The following is a 14,814-nucleotide window of genomic DNA, read 5'->3' as shown; positions in this document are numbered from 1 at the left end:
CGAGCTTTAAATAAGCTCACAGTAAAGAACAAGTATCCCATTCCCCTAATTGCGAACTTGTTTGATCAGCTTGGTGGTGCAAGGTGGTTCACCAAGCTAGATTTACGATCGGGCTATTACCAAGTCAAGATAGCCGAAGGAGATGAACCGAAGACAGCTTGTGTGACCAGGTACGGTTCTTACGAATACCTTGTGATGCCTTTTGGCCTCACGAATGCTCCAGCCACCTTCTGCACATTGATGAACAAGGTACTACAACCCTTTCTAGATCATTTCGTTGTTGTTTATCTTGACGATATTGTAGTATACAATAAGACCTTAGAGGAACACGTTAAACACTTGAGAAGGGTGTTCCAAGTCTTACGAGAGAACGAGCTCTATGTTAAAGAGGAAAAGTGCTCGTTCGCCAAGAAGGAAGTACCGTTCCTAGGCCATGTCGTTGGAGGAGGCAAGCTCCAGATGGACAAGGACAAGATTCGAGCAATTGACGAGTGGAAGCCACCCACCAAGGTGACCGAATTGTGAGCATTCTTGGGATTAGCCAACTATTACCGACGATTTATGAAGGGCTATTCCAAGATTGCCACACCTTTGACCGAGTTTCTCAAGAAGGATAAGGTGTAGGAATGGACCACGAAATACCAAGACGCATTCGAAAAGATCAAGGAGACCATGGTGAGTGAGCCCGTGTTGGTGCTACCAGATTACACCAAACCTTTCATAGTTTTCACCGATGCGTCTGATGTTCCCATTGGTGGAGTCATCATGCAAGAGGGGCATCTGGTTGCATACGAGAGCCGAAAGCTCAATGAGACCGAGCGGAGGTACTCGGTTCATGAGAAGGAGATGACATCAGTTGTACACTGCTTGCGGACATGGCGACACTACTTGCTTGGGTCCAAATTCGTGGTGTTCACGGATAATGTTGCCAACAGTTACTTCCTCACCCAGAAGAAGCTTTCTCCCAAGCAAGCTCGTTGGCAAGAGTTTCTTGCCGAGTTTGACTTTTCCTTAGAGTACAAGCCGGGAAAGGTGAATTGTGTAGCAGATGGCTTAAGCCGGAGGTATGCCATCGAAACTGTAGAAGGTACTCTCATCGAGAGGATCAAAGAAGGATTACCCCATGATCCTGTGGCCGAACGAATCATTGAGGGAGCCAAAGAGGGGCGAACCCGGGAGTTTTGGCTCGAAGGAGAATTACTTTACCACCGAGGCCATCGTCTCTTTGTACCCCGATATGGGAAGTTACGTAAGGAGCTCATGAAGGAATGCCATGATTCCAAGTGGGCGGGACATCCGGGAGTTGATCGAACATTGGCATACTCTCGGAGCAATACTATTGCCGCACATGACTGAAGATGTGCAGGCCTATCTGAAGACTTGTCTTGTATGCCAACAAGACAAAATCGAGGCAAAGAAACCGACGGGACTGCTACAACCGTTTCCCATTCCTGAACGCCCATGGGAGAGTATTTCCATGGATTTTATTATTGGTTTGCCCAAAACTGATGGACTTTCAAGTATCATGGTTGTGGTTGACAGGTTTTCGAAGTACGCGACGTTCATACCCGCGTCTAAGGTGTGTCCAGCTGTAGAGGTCGCTCGACTTTTCCTTAAGCACGTGGTGAAGTATTGGGGAATGTCGAAAACCATCATTAGTGACCGGGACACGCGGTTCACTGGAGGTTCTGGACGGAGTTGTTCAAACTGATAGGATCGAGCTTGAACTTTTCCACCGCAGTTCATCCACAAACCGATGGCAAACTGAGCGAGTGAATGCTCTATTAGAGATCTATCTGAGGCACTACGTGAGTGCCAACCAACGAGACTGGCCAAAGCTGTTGGATGTGGCCCAATTTTCCTACAACTTGCAACGGAGTGAGGCGACAAACCAAAGTCCGTTCGAGATCGTGACCGGGCAACAACCGTTGACACCCAACACAGTTGTTACCAAGTATGAAGGGCCCAATCCATCAGCACACAACGTTACCAAGGAGTGGCACGAGTAACACGACTTAGCCCGAGCATGTTTGCACAAGGCGGGAAAGCGAACCAAGAAATGGGCAGACCGAAAACGAAGGGACATGAACTTTGAAGTTGGCGACCTTGTCCTTGCAAAGTTGGCCAACGTTTTGCGCCATGCGGATGTGCACAAGGGACTTGTGCGAAGATACGAGGGTCCGTTCCGAATCGTGAAGGGTAGGCACCATGGCCTACAAATTAGAGTTGCCTCCAACTATCCGAGCGTATCCCGTTATCCATGTTAGCCTGCTCAAGCCGTATCATCAGGATACCGAGGATCCAGATCGAGGCAAGTCGCACCGAGCACCAGTCGGAGTAGCGGTCTCATATGACAAAGAGATCCAAGACATACAAGCGGAAAGGGTTATTCGACGGCCAGGACACTGCCCAAGGCATGAGTACTTTATCCTGTGGAAGGGGCAACCCGAGTGCGAAGGGAGTTGGGAACATACTGAGGGACTTTGGCAATTCAAAAATAGAATAGACCAATATCATGCCAAACGAGTGACGAGGGCGTCACCGAAACCAGTGGGGGAGAATGTCACGGACCAAAGCCCACCACCGAGGTTAGCCCATGAGAAGTAGCCCAAATGGGGGTTTGGACCTTCTAGAAGCCACAAAGACTTAGGTGGCATTTAAATTTGTATAGATAATGCCCACTTGTTTTTGGTAGGTAAAGATTAATCTCGACCGTCGATGTAATTAGATCTTAGCCGTTCATTGAGGGGAGCTTTAGCTATAAATAGAGGCCTCCCCTCCTCATTTGTACTCACTCCTTCACTTTGAGAAATCATAAGAGCATTCTTCTCTCAAAGCTTTCTTATCTTCCTTCTTGTGCTAGTTCTCTTGTCTAGCTTCCGTCGAGGTTCTAAGCATCCTTGCTTGGGATATTTTCAGGCTTACTTAACCGCAATCACTAAGAAAGCGACTAAGGCCGCACGTTCCGAGGCGTCAAAGTTCCAAGGGCGTGACATTAACATCAAACATCCCCAACTACTTTTGAAAAACAAGTGAAGGAATAAATTAATAATGCCGACATTTGGTGTTAACAAAATTCATGCAAGTTTTATAATTTTGTTTCATTTGGAGAACATTATATCCTCGTATTCTTACATTTTAAATTTGGTACTACTGGTTTTATTTTCAAAATTGAAAAATTAGATCATATTTACATATAAAGATGACCTCGTGAATAACTTGCATGATATTTAAACGAAATATCCCTGTCATGGATTAGATATGGTAGGTTGAATTTTGACGAAATAAAACCTGATTTCCTATTTTTATATTACATAACTTCAGCCCCTAAACCTCCTAACTAAAATTCAAACAATGGGCGTGTAAACTAATAGTAATGAAATCACGTATGCCGAAAGCAAGCTTACCAAAAAGAAAAATTGTTTTTATACCAACCAGGTGAGTTAAATAATTCAACACTAGCAAATAACACAAGTTATAATGTTAATCACATGACATCAATTTAACCAAAAGAATTAACAATTAGTATAAATATTCATTTTTTATTAAATTTTTATATTAAATAAAAATTCAAGATAATTACTAAACATAGTTAAAATATTAAATGCTGAAGTTTTCTTTTCTATGGTTTGTGCCAAAAAAAAACAATGGCTGAAACTTACCGGATTAAGTAGGGGTGAGCATTCGATCGAGTCAAATCGAGTTCGAGTAAAAAAAATTGAGTTATCCAAGTTGACGAGTCATATTTTGCAACTCGAACTTAACTTGAAATTTTTTCAAGTTGAATCGAGTTTAAGACATTTGAGTCTTGTTATTCGAGTCGAATTATTTGAGTTTCTATGTTAATTTTATTATAATTGTTTATGATATTATGGTAAGGATTGGTTCCAAGTTTTTGACTTTTTCTAACCTTATAAGATATATACATATACCATTTTTTTCACATTATAATGTTATTTAATCTATCAAATTCAATCTAAAATTATAAAATATATTCATAATATTATTTTTCTTTATTTTGAGGAAAAAAATACTGATGAGAGTATAAAAGAGTCAAGGAATTGATGGGAAGAAAGAATTTACAAACAATTGCAGTCAAAATGTTAATTTCAGTAAAATGCAATTTTAAGGGTCTAAATAAAAAAAGGGAGTACATTTTTAGTAAAAAATAAGAATTGAAGTCTCATAGGTATTTATAGTGGTATATAAGCATGTGGTTTAAATTTGGTAAAAAAAGACTTAAAATTAGGGATGGGCATGGGTCGGTTTTCGGCCAACCCAAGTTGACCCGATTTTTTGAGATAAAATCTCGAACCTGATCTGACCCGACCCGAAATAATAAAAAATATTATTATTTTCAATAAAAATAGTAATTTAATTGAAAAAAATTGAGGGACTAAATTGAAAAATAGAGAACTTATTATCGAAAAGATTGATTGAAAGTATATGTGTATTCTATGATGGTTTAAGAGCATGTGTTCAAATTTGGTTAAAAATAAACTTAAAATGAAAGATAAATTGAAGGAATAATGAAATCATAGACTAAATCATAAAACTGTCAAAATACAAGTCAATTTTTTTATATTTTGAGTAACTTGAAATTTCAAATTTCAACTAGACTCGAACTCAAAAACTGAAATGATAATTCGAGTTAATATAAATAACTCTCCTAAAATAATTCAAAATTTAAAAAAAATAAAATTTTCAACTCTAGTTTTACTAATCCAATGATAAAGTTTATGGTTTTTTCTTTCTTTCATTTTATGGGTTTATTGTTGTTTGCAGTTGTGATAGCTTTAGAGTTGGGTATGGGTATGGTTAGAATTGGTTTGGGATTTCAATGGGTTTGGGTTTTGACGGTGATGTTTTAGGTGCTCCCCTCTGTTAATGGGGCTGGGGTTTATGTATGCGAGCTTCTTGTGTTAACGATTGGAATTTATTTTTATTTTGAAAAATAATTTGCATTAACTAAAATTTAAATTAAGTATTATATTTTTCAATTATGAATTAAATATTTAATGTAATTTAGCAGTCACCATTTTAAATATAATTAGGTTTGAATCCCTTTAGATTCATTTTCTTTTTTATTTCATAGTCACCAAGACTAAATTTTTTAAATTATTTTTAATTAAAATTAAGATTATATTGATAGAATATGTAATTAATAAGGATCATATTTTTTATTTTAGTAATGAGAATCAAATGTGTTATCGTACAAATTTTCATATTTGTCACCCAATCAGTTTCTGAACGGTTAATGGTTGGTGGCTTAGTTGAACTAAATTGGAAGTTTAATAACTCAAATTATAAAATACAACTCGAATAACTTAAAACTTTTAGCAATTAGTATATTGATTTTCAAGTTAAGTAAAGTCATTTAACTATGTATGATATATGTATATCATGTATGAAAAAAATATGAATAAATATATATGTATTGAATATAGTTATAAAAAACAAATTAAATTGAAATCAAGTAGTATTATAATATTATAAATATTATAATTAAATTTAAACTGAAACTCGAAAACTCAACTTGAAAAAAAAATTAAACCAAATTGAGTTATAAATAGGATTCATCAACTTTAATAACTCAAATTTTTTTACTTAACTCAATCGAACACTCACTCCTAACAACGCCCCATCCTTGGCCTAACCACATTATATGATCACTTTGAGGAATCCTCACTTTTCTCTTAATTGCTATGTATCGGTTATTTTGGGGCTTAATACTCTTTTATGTGTGTAAACTATACTTCAAATTGAATTTTGGTGCCTAAAGATTTTTTTTTAAATGTGTCTAATATTTTATCTGTTACACTTTTAGGTGCACTTTTAAAAAATCGTTAAGTGGCATGTGTCACGTTTATATTTTGATTTTTCTAAAAAATATTATTTTAAAAAATTAAAAATATGGACATAACACATATCACTTAACAGTTTTTTAATGATATGCACTTAAAAGCGTAACTGAGAAAATATTAGACACATATTTTTAACGAAAAATTCTTTAGACACCGGAAATCAATTTCGAGTATAATTTAGACACCTAAAATTGTATTAAGCCTTATTTTTAAAATGGAAATCTCTCCAAAACAATGCTCTTAAAACCTAAGCAAAGCCCGAAGGTGACAGTTGACAAATTTTCAGTACAAGGGCTGCTCTTAAAACCTTCATTCATTAGAGTCCTCTAAACCCTAACATCCCCTTGCACTCGCTCCGAAAGAATGCTGATTCCACTTTGAGGGGTTTTCTGTTTAAATCAATTGTTTTGTATACTTTTGAGCTCCATGAAGCGCGAAAAGAGAAAGGATAAAGTGCTCACGAATTTGATTATCATACGTCAATACGAAAACAACTTCCAAAAAAATATAGTTTCATCTTACATTAAATTGCATAATCAAAGTGACTGAGAAGATATTAAAGAGTGAAACAATCCCAAGGTCAAGAGAAATTTCATCTAACAGTGTAGGTGAAAAGTAGAGAGTCTTGTATAAATACAATTGGTACCCATGGGAAGTATCTCATTTTCATTACGCAACTCCAGGCATCTTTATCATCATCATAACCATAATAATAATAATAATAATAATAATAATAATAATAATAATAATAATATATCTGAGAAGAATAATTGAATTAAATTATTGAGTTGATCAACTTTATTTTGATAAAAAGAAGAAAAGGTCGTGAAATTTGATTAAAAAGGAAAAGGAAGACAAAAAGACGTCTCAGACTCTCAGTGTAAGTGGTAGTGGAGGGCATTATCATGTATTTTCATCAAAGTTGCGTCTATTTGTTGTTGTGTCTCGACCATCTAGTGCAACCACAGAAAACCTCAACAATACAATAGTATTTATTAGTACTATTGTATTATCCTGTATTTTCATATTTAAATATATATCGAATACAAATATTTTATATGATTATATTTTTAAATTTTTAAATTATGATAAACCATAGTTAATGAAAACTTTATTAAAAACTTTTACATTGTTTAATTAATAAATAATAAATAAAGAAAAGAAAGAATTCAAAACTCGCATTGAAGAAAAGGTACCTGACCTAATTTCTCTGGTGGGATGTCTTTTCCTCTTTAGTCTTTACACACGGATTCTCTCCCTATCCCTAGTCCTAATTAATTAGCTTTAAGGCAAACTACATATGATGAGCAAACTCATTTTTTTCAAAAGGGACTTTGATTTGTTACTAATATCTAATTAATTATCAATTAATGATAATGATGTTAAGAGATTTTCATAAAAACAAGTAAACAATACAATAGTATCCTACGTGACTTTTTCTATTACTTCTCTTTCTGTTAATTCAGTCCCTAAACGATTAACTCTTGTCATTGTTATGCATATATTACTTATTGTAATTGTAACTATATTATAGGAATCCATCAAGTAGTCTCAATGGCTAAAAGAAATATTATTCTTCTTAGAAATCATGAGTTTGAGTAGTTGCATCTGTATGGTATGTGAGTTGTCGATTCTTAAGAAATATTTTGAAAATATTATATCGTAACTGCCTGACTATTTTAAATTATATATTATATTAATAGACTCTTTAATATATATTAATAGACTCTATTTATGAATATACTAATTTATTGATTATATCTGTTCATGTAAACTTTTTAAAGAAATTGGAGCATGGAAAATGATTTACATAAAATTGGGATTCAATCATTGAGCAAGTAGCAATTTGGGGTCATGTAATGCATGTTTGCAACGTATTAGTGGGTCAAGATGAGGGCATAAAAGAGGGATGACGATGGCAGATTGGTGGCACTATTTGTGAGATAATGTGGATGATGGGGTAGCCCTTAGCCCCTCCAAATAATTAATAATGAATAAGCTCTTCTTTTTTATCTCAAAATTATTGTGCACTTTAATTTGATGAGCTAGATTTCCTTCTAATCCCATGAACTTTGTTCTCATTTGGATTACAAGCCTATCCATATCCATTTTTTTAATTCATCACCAATGTGAAGTAATAAATAATTATATACTTACCACTATAGTTATTAATTTTCTTCTTCCTTTTTAATTTATCGAACTAATCGAACTCATTAAGCGACCTCATGATAAAATAGAGTGTTGGTCTCCATATAAACCTCAGATTCAAATAGTTACATTTACAGGATGTATATGCTATCAATTACTAAGAAAAAATTTTAAAAATATTTTATAATCACCTTAAACCATCTAGAAAATATTGGTAGGATTTGTGGCATTAAATTTGAGAGTGAAGAAAATAATACATACAATGATGAATTTTTATATTGATTTTAAAGATATAATGTATTTTTTATTAAATTAAAAAATGTAGTAAAATAAATTATAATTATATATATTTTTTAAATTTATGGACTATCATGCATTATATGATTATATAAATTAAATTAACGAGTGAATAATTGTATAAGTTAATTTTATACCAATAACTTTTATACAAAATATATTCTATTTAAATAATCAATATAACAAAATCTAATATATAATGCGGTATAATACAGTGCCTTAGACATTCAATTATTAGGATTCCTTTAATTTTTTTCTTAGAACTAAGAAGGCATAAGGCGTGTCGTGCCAAAATCCATGTCTCCATTATTGATGTTAAACGGTGACAGATGAGTTGAGCCTTTCGTGAGTTCAAATTTTATCTAGTCAAAATCTGGTTAATGTTTGATTTGAATTCAAATTTGACTCGAGATATTAACGAGTTAAGTAAAATCTAACTCGATTTGATAAGTTCACAAGAAGATCGTTATTTTTTTAAATTAGTCGTATGGTTATTACAAACAACAATGGATGGAGTGAATAGATATTGATTTTCTTACTTTTAAGATTGATTATGTATCATTAAACTTTTTTTTTTCTTTTAACAATTCGTTTAATATGTTAGTTCGATGTATTTATAAATTGTTTATTTAGTTTTAATATGTTATTTGTTGGAAAATAGACAGCTGCAAAAAGAGGTGTTAACACTAACTGAAAATTATTAAATAAAAAATATAAACAAAGAATCGATCAACCGTGGTATTAACTATTATCTTAGAAGAGAATTTGTCTCAATATATGTAATCGTTACGATGGACGAATGACCTACCGAGGTTAGCATGACTCTCCAAATTTCGTACACTCGAAAGATGGGGTGGACTCTGATGGTTGTGGTGGTCGTCGGTGGTTGGAGACGAACGAACGATATTCACGGGTTGATTTTTCGAAGGTCAACGAAAGTAAAAATAATATATTTGTTGTACACTATTTTCCGGCGAGTTTTTGACTCCAACGATAAAACTACTAATGGTCATCCTCAACGCTTAAATAATTTAAAAATCTAATTCTAAGTAAATTAAATTACTCAAATTAATTATTATATTTTAATAAAAGAATTATAATCAAAGTATAATTCTATTAAAATTAAAATTAAATTGTAATTAATGATTAATATTAAATAAATTTGTATACTTTTTATATTTATATAATAAAAATAAATTTACTTGTGATAAGCTTCAATACATTAATTTAGCAATACATTTCTGTACTTGACTTTTGATTTCCTTGTCAATTTAAAAAAAATATTTAATTGTTGTTGAGATTAAATTTTAATTTTTTTTTTTAATAGAAATTTTAATTTCCTTTAATTTCTGGAAAGACTTAATATAAAAATAAGTTTAAACTATAACTTAATTTGACTTTTGATGCATAAATAATTTTTCATTAAAAATATGTGTCTAACATTTCCTCTGTTATACTTTTAGGTGCTTGGACCATAATCGTTGTTAATTTTTAACTATTATCTGACACATTTCAGTAATATAAAATTTCAAAAAAATATTTTTAAAATATACTTAAAATTATTATTTTATAAAAAACCCTATTTTTTAAAAATTATAAAAAATCTCAAAATCTAAAAAAACCTTAATTCTAATCCCCTCACCACCACCAGCCACCACAATCGCATCCAATCAACCTAAATCTTGACAGTGCCCGACCGCCTGAATATCCAATCAACCTAAACCTTATTTCAAGTGAAAATTACAATAAAAACATATGATTGCAGTGTCGTGATTCTTTCAGTTGTCGATGTTTCCAACGATTCTTCATTTATCTGTCGTCAAAGTTCATTTATCTATCGTCAAGTAGGAGGACGAAAAAGAGAGATGAGCATAAAGAAAACAGGAAGGACGGGAGAAGGGATGATGTTGGGGAAGGTTGCGACGGAGAGTTTTTAAGTTTTTTTTTTGGGTTACTATGGGAAAAGAAGATTAAGTCCTAATGAAGGCTCTAGGGTATAGAGCACCCCTAAGATTTAAGTCGAAGCAGGAGGAGACTTCCATAGGAGGAGAGTCGAAAATTATAATGTCCTCCTCAAGGTGGCAGCCCATCTTTGAGAGTACATCGGCACAAAAACTCCCTTCACTATAAACATGCTGAAACATTAGAACCCAATTCTGAGATTGGAGTTCCCGGATGTCTTCGACTATGGCTGCCAAGGGGTGAGTGGAAATATCTTCACCTTCAAGAAGTCTAAGAATAACTTGGCATCCACATCACATTCAATGTTGTTGTAGCCATATTTCCAAGCAATCATCAGATCAAATCTTAACGCAAATAACTTCGCTGCCACACTCGAGCATACTCCTAGATGAGCAGCAAACCCCATAATCCATTCCCCCTATCATTGCGAAGCAGACCACCTGCCCCCTCAACACCTGGATTTCCTTGACTTGTGTAGACACCCGTTTTTGTCTGGGTTTTAAAAAATATTTGTTTATTATTATTATTATTATTATTATTATTATTATTATCATCTAATATTTTTTCTTTTTCTCAGGCCCTATGTTCAACCCCCCCACTATCTCCACCATTCCATAAAACCCCACCACTACCACATGCATACCCTGGAGAGACCTTAACCGCCTGGGTGCATTAGTAGCGGATTACACCCGATAATTAGAGGAGCCTTAATGACTGGAAGGGGGATCTCTTTTCCTTGGTTCACTTTCCTCACTCATTCCAAGTTGCGAAAGGAGTTCTTTTGTTTTTGGTGTTGCAGAGAAAGAACCCCAAGCCTTCTTTCTATTGTTTTATTCAATTAAAAGCTTCGTTTTACGAGAAGAATGAGGGAAATCCTCTCATATCACCCCTTCCGATTTCACTCCTCAGCTCTTTTCTCCTTTCCCCTTCACTGTTTCAATACTCAAAAGAAATGGCGGATGAGAAGAAAGCTCAGTCTTCTGGGGTTTGGCCAAAGGTCAAGCCTTTTGTCAATGGTGGTGCCTCTGTATGCTTGTTATATGTGTCATCCAACCCATCGATATGATCGAGGTGAGAATCCAACTGGGTCAGGGATCGACGGGAACTGTCACCAGGAACATGCTTAAGGAGAAAGGTGTTCGTGCCTTTTATATGTGGCTATCAGCTGGACTTCTTAGGCAAGCTACATACACTACTGCTCGACTCGGATCATTCAAGATACTGAAGAACAAAGCAACTGAAGCCAACGATAGGAAGCCCTTACCTCTATACTAGAAGGCTTTGTGTGGTATGACTGCTGGTGCTATTGAGGCCTGTGTCAGCAGTCCAGCTTATTTGGCACTTATCCGTATGCAGGTTGATGCCACTTTACCTGTTGCTCAGCGCCAAAATTACTCAAATGCATTCCATGTTCTCTATCGTATTGTTTCAGATGAATGGGTTTTGACACTTTGGTAAGGTGCGGGCCCTATGGTAGTCAGAGTCATGACATTGAACATGGGAATGCTTGCCTCATACGATCAAAGTGTTAATAATATAGTAAGATTTTTTATTTTATTTTTTGATTTCAAAATTTAACTTTTTCTATTTCGTTTTTATCTTTTTTATTTTTTTAAAATATTTACTCAATGGTATTTATCTTTATTTATTTATTTTAAATATTTTTTCTTTTTTTCTTTTTTATATTTTGCAATTTAATGCTTCTTTTGGCTTGTTAAGGTCAATTCAACTAATCAAAGGTAAGTAATTTGAATCGAGTTTTAAATTTTAATTTAAATTTCAATTTTTTGCAATTATGACAACCAACAAATTAAATGATACCAAAACGGCAATACAAGGGTGCTAATCCTTCCTTGACTGTAACCGAATCCCAAACCCGACACATTTCTGGTAAAACGTAGATCAGGTAAGATAGTTCCCGATCCACCTATATGTTTTTAAAATGATCGGTGGCGACTCTAACCCACTTATTTAAGTCGAAGCCCAATTCTGGGTCCAACAGAAATATGGTCGCGACAGCTTGGCGACTCTGCTAGGGATAGGTAAGTAAGTCAGACCGAAATTAATTTTCGGTTGTCTTTTTGAGTGAAATTTTCAAATTTTAATTTTAATTTATTTATTTGATTCTAATTATTTATCTTTGATTATTTTTCAAATAAATAGTTGTACTGACGGTTTTCTCAATGATTTCAGATTTTCAAAATTTTCATCTCAAGCTCTATACCCGAGCTCTGAACCCATTTAAGTGGGGGCGAAAGTGACGCCTTCGTGATAATTTATTCTCCGCACAGGCCTAGCAAGTAACCTTCTGGATTCATAGACCTTATGTCTTCGTGTGAATTTATTCACCATGCGGACATAAGGGAATGTATCCTCCCGAGTTTAACTTTGTCTACATAAGCTTGTAATGGGCTTAAGGCTAAAGGTCTGGCAAGCCCAAGGGGGAACCAGCAAGGAGAACTCGGGTACCCTTTTAGAACCTAAACTGGAGATTACAGGGAATTAGAGCCCACCCAAAAGCCTCATTTCAAACCGTATGTTGTTTTGAGATTATTTTCTGCTTTATTTTCTGTTCAAAGCATGTGAACTAGAAATGTATGCAGTTAGGACTTGTTCGAAATCAACTTACGGGATAGAGATCATGTCCGGGTAGGAATAATAAGCATGTAGGGGAGATTTCATATAGGGTAGGACTTTTATTTTCATGATTGTTTTAATTATTTTTACATCACTAACTCTTTTAATTTTTGTTCTCTTTCATTTTATTTTCATCATTTGCATCATTCAAAAGAGGTGTTGATCCACCAAAAACGTGTTCGTTAAGCGTAAATAATCTGCATTAATGGATAAAGGGGTTATAATACAAGAGATGAAAAGCTCAAAAGTCCAACTATGGTCAGAGAATACTCAGAATAGACCGGGATTTACACCAAGCACGTCAAAAGTCAACTTTTCCAAAACGGGTTGGCGAAGGTTGCAGGGGCAAGACAAGAAAAAGGTTACTGACCTGGGGAGTCCTTTCAAAGGTAACAAGAACAAGATGGAAAAGCGATAGCTGAGACGGGAGGCCATTGCTGACGAATTCGAGAAACAGGCTTCGAATAGTTCAATGGTGTTTCCGTTAGGGAACAAACTCAAAAGAGAGTGAAAATTGGAGATGCATCCATTCAAGACTTCCTGGAACAAGTACAAAAAGCATCCCAGAGAAACCGAAGCGGTTCGACAGGATATTCAACCTATGACAGAAGAAGTCGGAAGACGAATCAACATGTCAGAAGTTGTTCGGGGTCTAGAAGAATATACTTTTAAAATATTTTTTTCTCTTAAGAAATAACACTTTTGTCCCCAATAAGGATTATTTATAATAACATACACATTTTTGGATCAATGCCTCGAACATTTCATGCATTATGCATTCATGCATATTTTGCTTTATTTTTCTCTTTTTCATTACCTTCACATGTCTCATAAAAAATGGGAACATTTTGATCCTATTCTCATGACTTACAAGGAACTTTACCAACAACTTTTGACACTCACGTAGTGTCACCATACCTGGTGAAACCCCTGAAACCCCATACCCCAGGTGGTATGATGAGAACGCTCATTGCGAATAGCATAGCGGTGTCCCAGGGCACACTATATAGAACTACTCTGTATTCAAGAGAATCGTGCAAAAAATGCGTAACAATAATTGGATCGACTTCAGCAACTCGGGGCATCCAATAAGGAAGAAGATCATTTCATCATTTGCAATATTTTTTTGAATTTTTTTATCTTCTTTTCTCAGTTTTTTAAAGGAGATTTAAATGAATTTATGTTACTTTAAAGATTGTGAGCAATGAATCAAATTTGCAGACTTGAAATTCTTTGAATATCAATTGAATTAAAAAACTTTGTAAGTGATTTGAGTTATAGATCTTTAACAAAATAACACGATTAAAAGATGATAAAACAAAGGACTTTGACCTTACCCAGAAGATACGCTCGAACAACATACCATTTTATTGCAAAAACCGATAAACAAGAGGCTTGATATTTGGTATGCATAGAAGCAGACAACATGGGGCATTTTTGCATATGACATTACTATATTTTTTTAGGACGTTCAGTGATGATAATGATCTTCACAGATGGAATAGTCAAGTAGGTGAATCTAGTTTAGGTCAGATGCTTGGAAATTGAACTCTAAAGATGAGATTCATTGACTTTCAACAACACCTAGGCTATAACAGGTTCTTCTTAACAAACTTCAGAAATTGGATCCGTATACCCAGATTATAATATTATATATATACAATAAAGCTTGAGTTGTCCCTCTAGAGCAATTAGTTAAACACCCCGGCTTTATGGATAAGATTTAGCTAGCCTTATAAAGGTGATTATAATATACAATAAAGCTTGAGTTGTCCCTCTAGAGCAATTAGTTAAACGCCCCGACTTTATGGATCTAACTAGCCAGACAATGGCAAATTAAATAAGGAGTTTCAGTAAAGATTTACTAAGGGAGTTAAGGAACACCTGTTATAGTCAATTTCACATG

General features: G+C 34.4%; 1 pseudogene; it reads left to right on the top strand.

Moving 5' to 3' along the window:
* The first annotated feature begins 1,616 nt into the window (after window positions 1–1,616).
* Window positions 1,617–13,326, top strand: LOC120155670 (annotated as a pseudogene).
* The last annotated feature ends 1,488 nt before the right edge of the window (window positions 13,327–14,814 follow it).

The sequence above is a fragment of the Hibiscus syriacus genome, unplaced genomic scaffold (genome assembly GCF_006381635.1).
Source record: "Hibiscus syriacus cultivar Baekdansim isolate YM2019G1 unplaced genomic scaffold, ASM638163v2 tig00111200_pilon, whole genome shotgun sequence".
Lineage (NCBI taxonomy): Eukaryota > Viridiplantae > Streptophyta > Magnoliopsida > Malvales > Malvaceae > Hibiscus > Hibiscus syriacus.
Note: the sequence above shows the minus strand (reverse complement) of the source record. Positions and strands in the feature narration are given on the sequence as shown.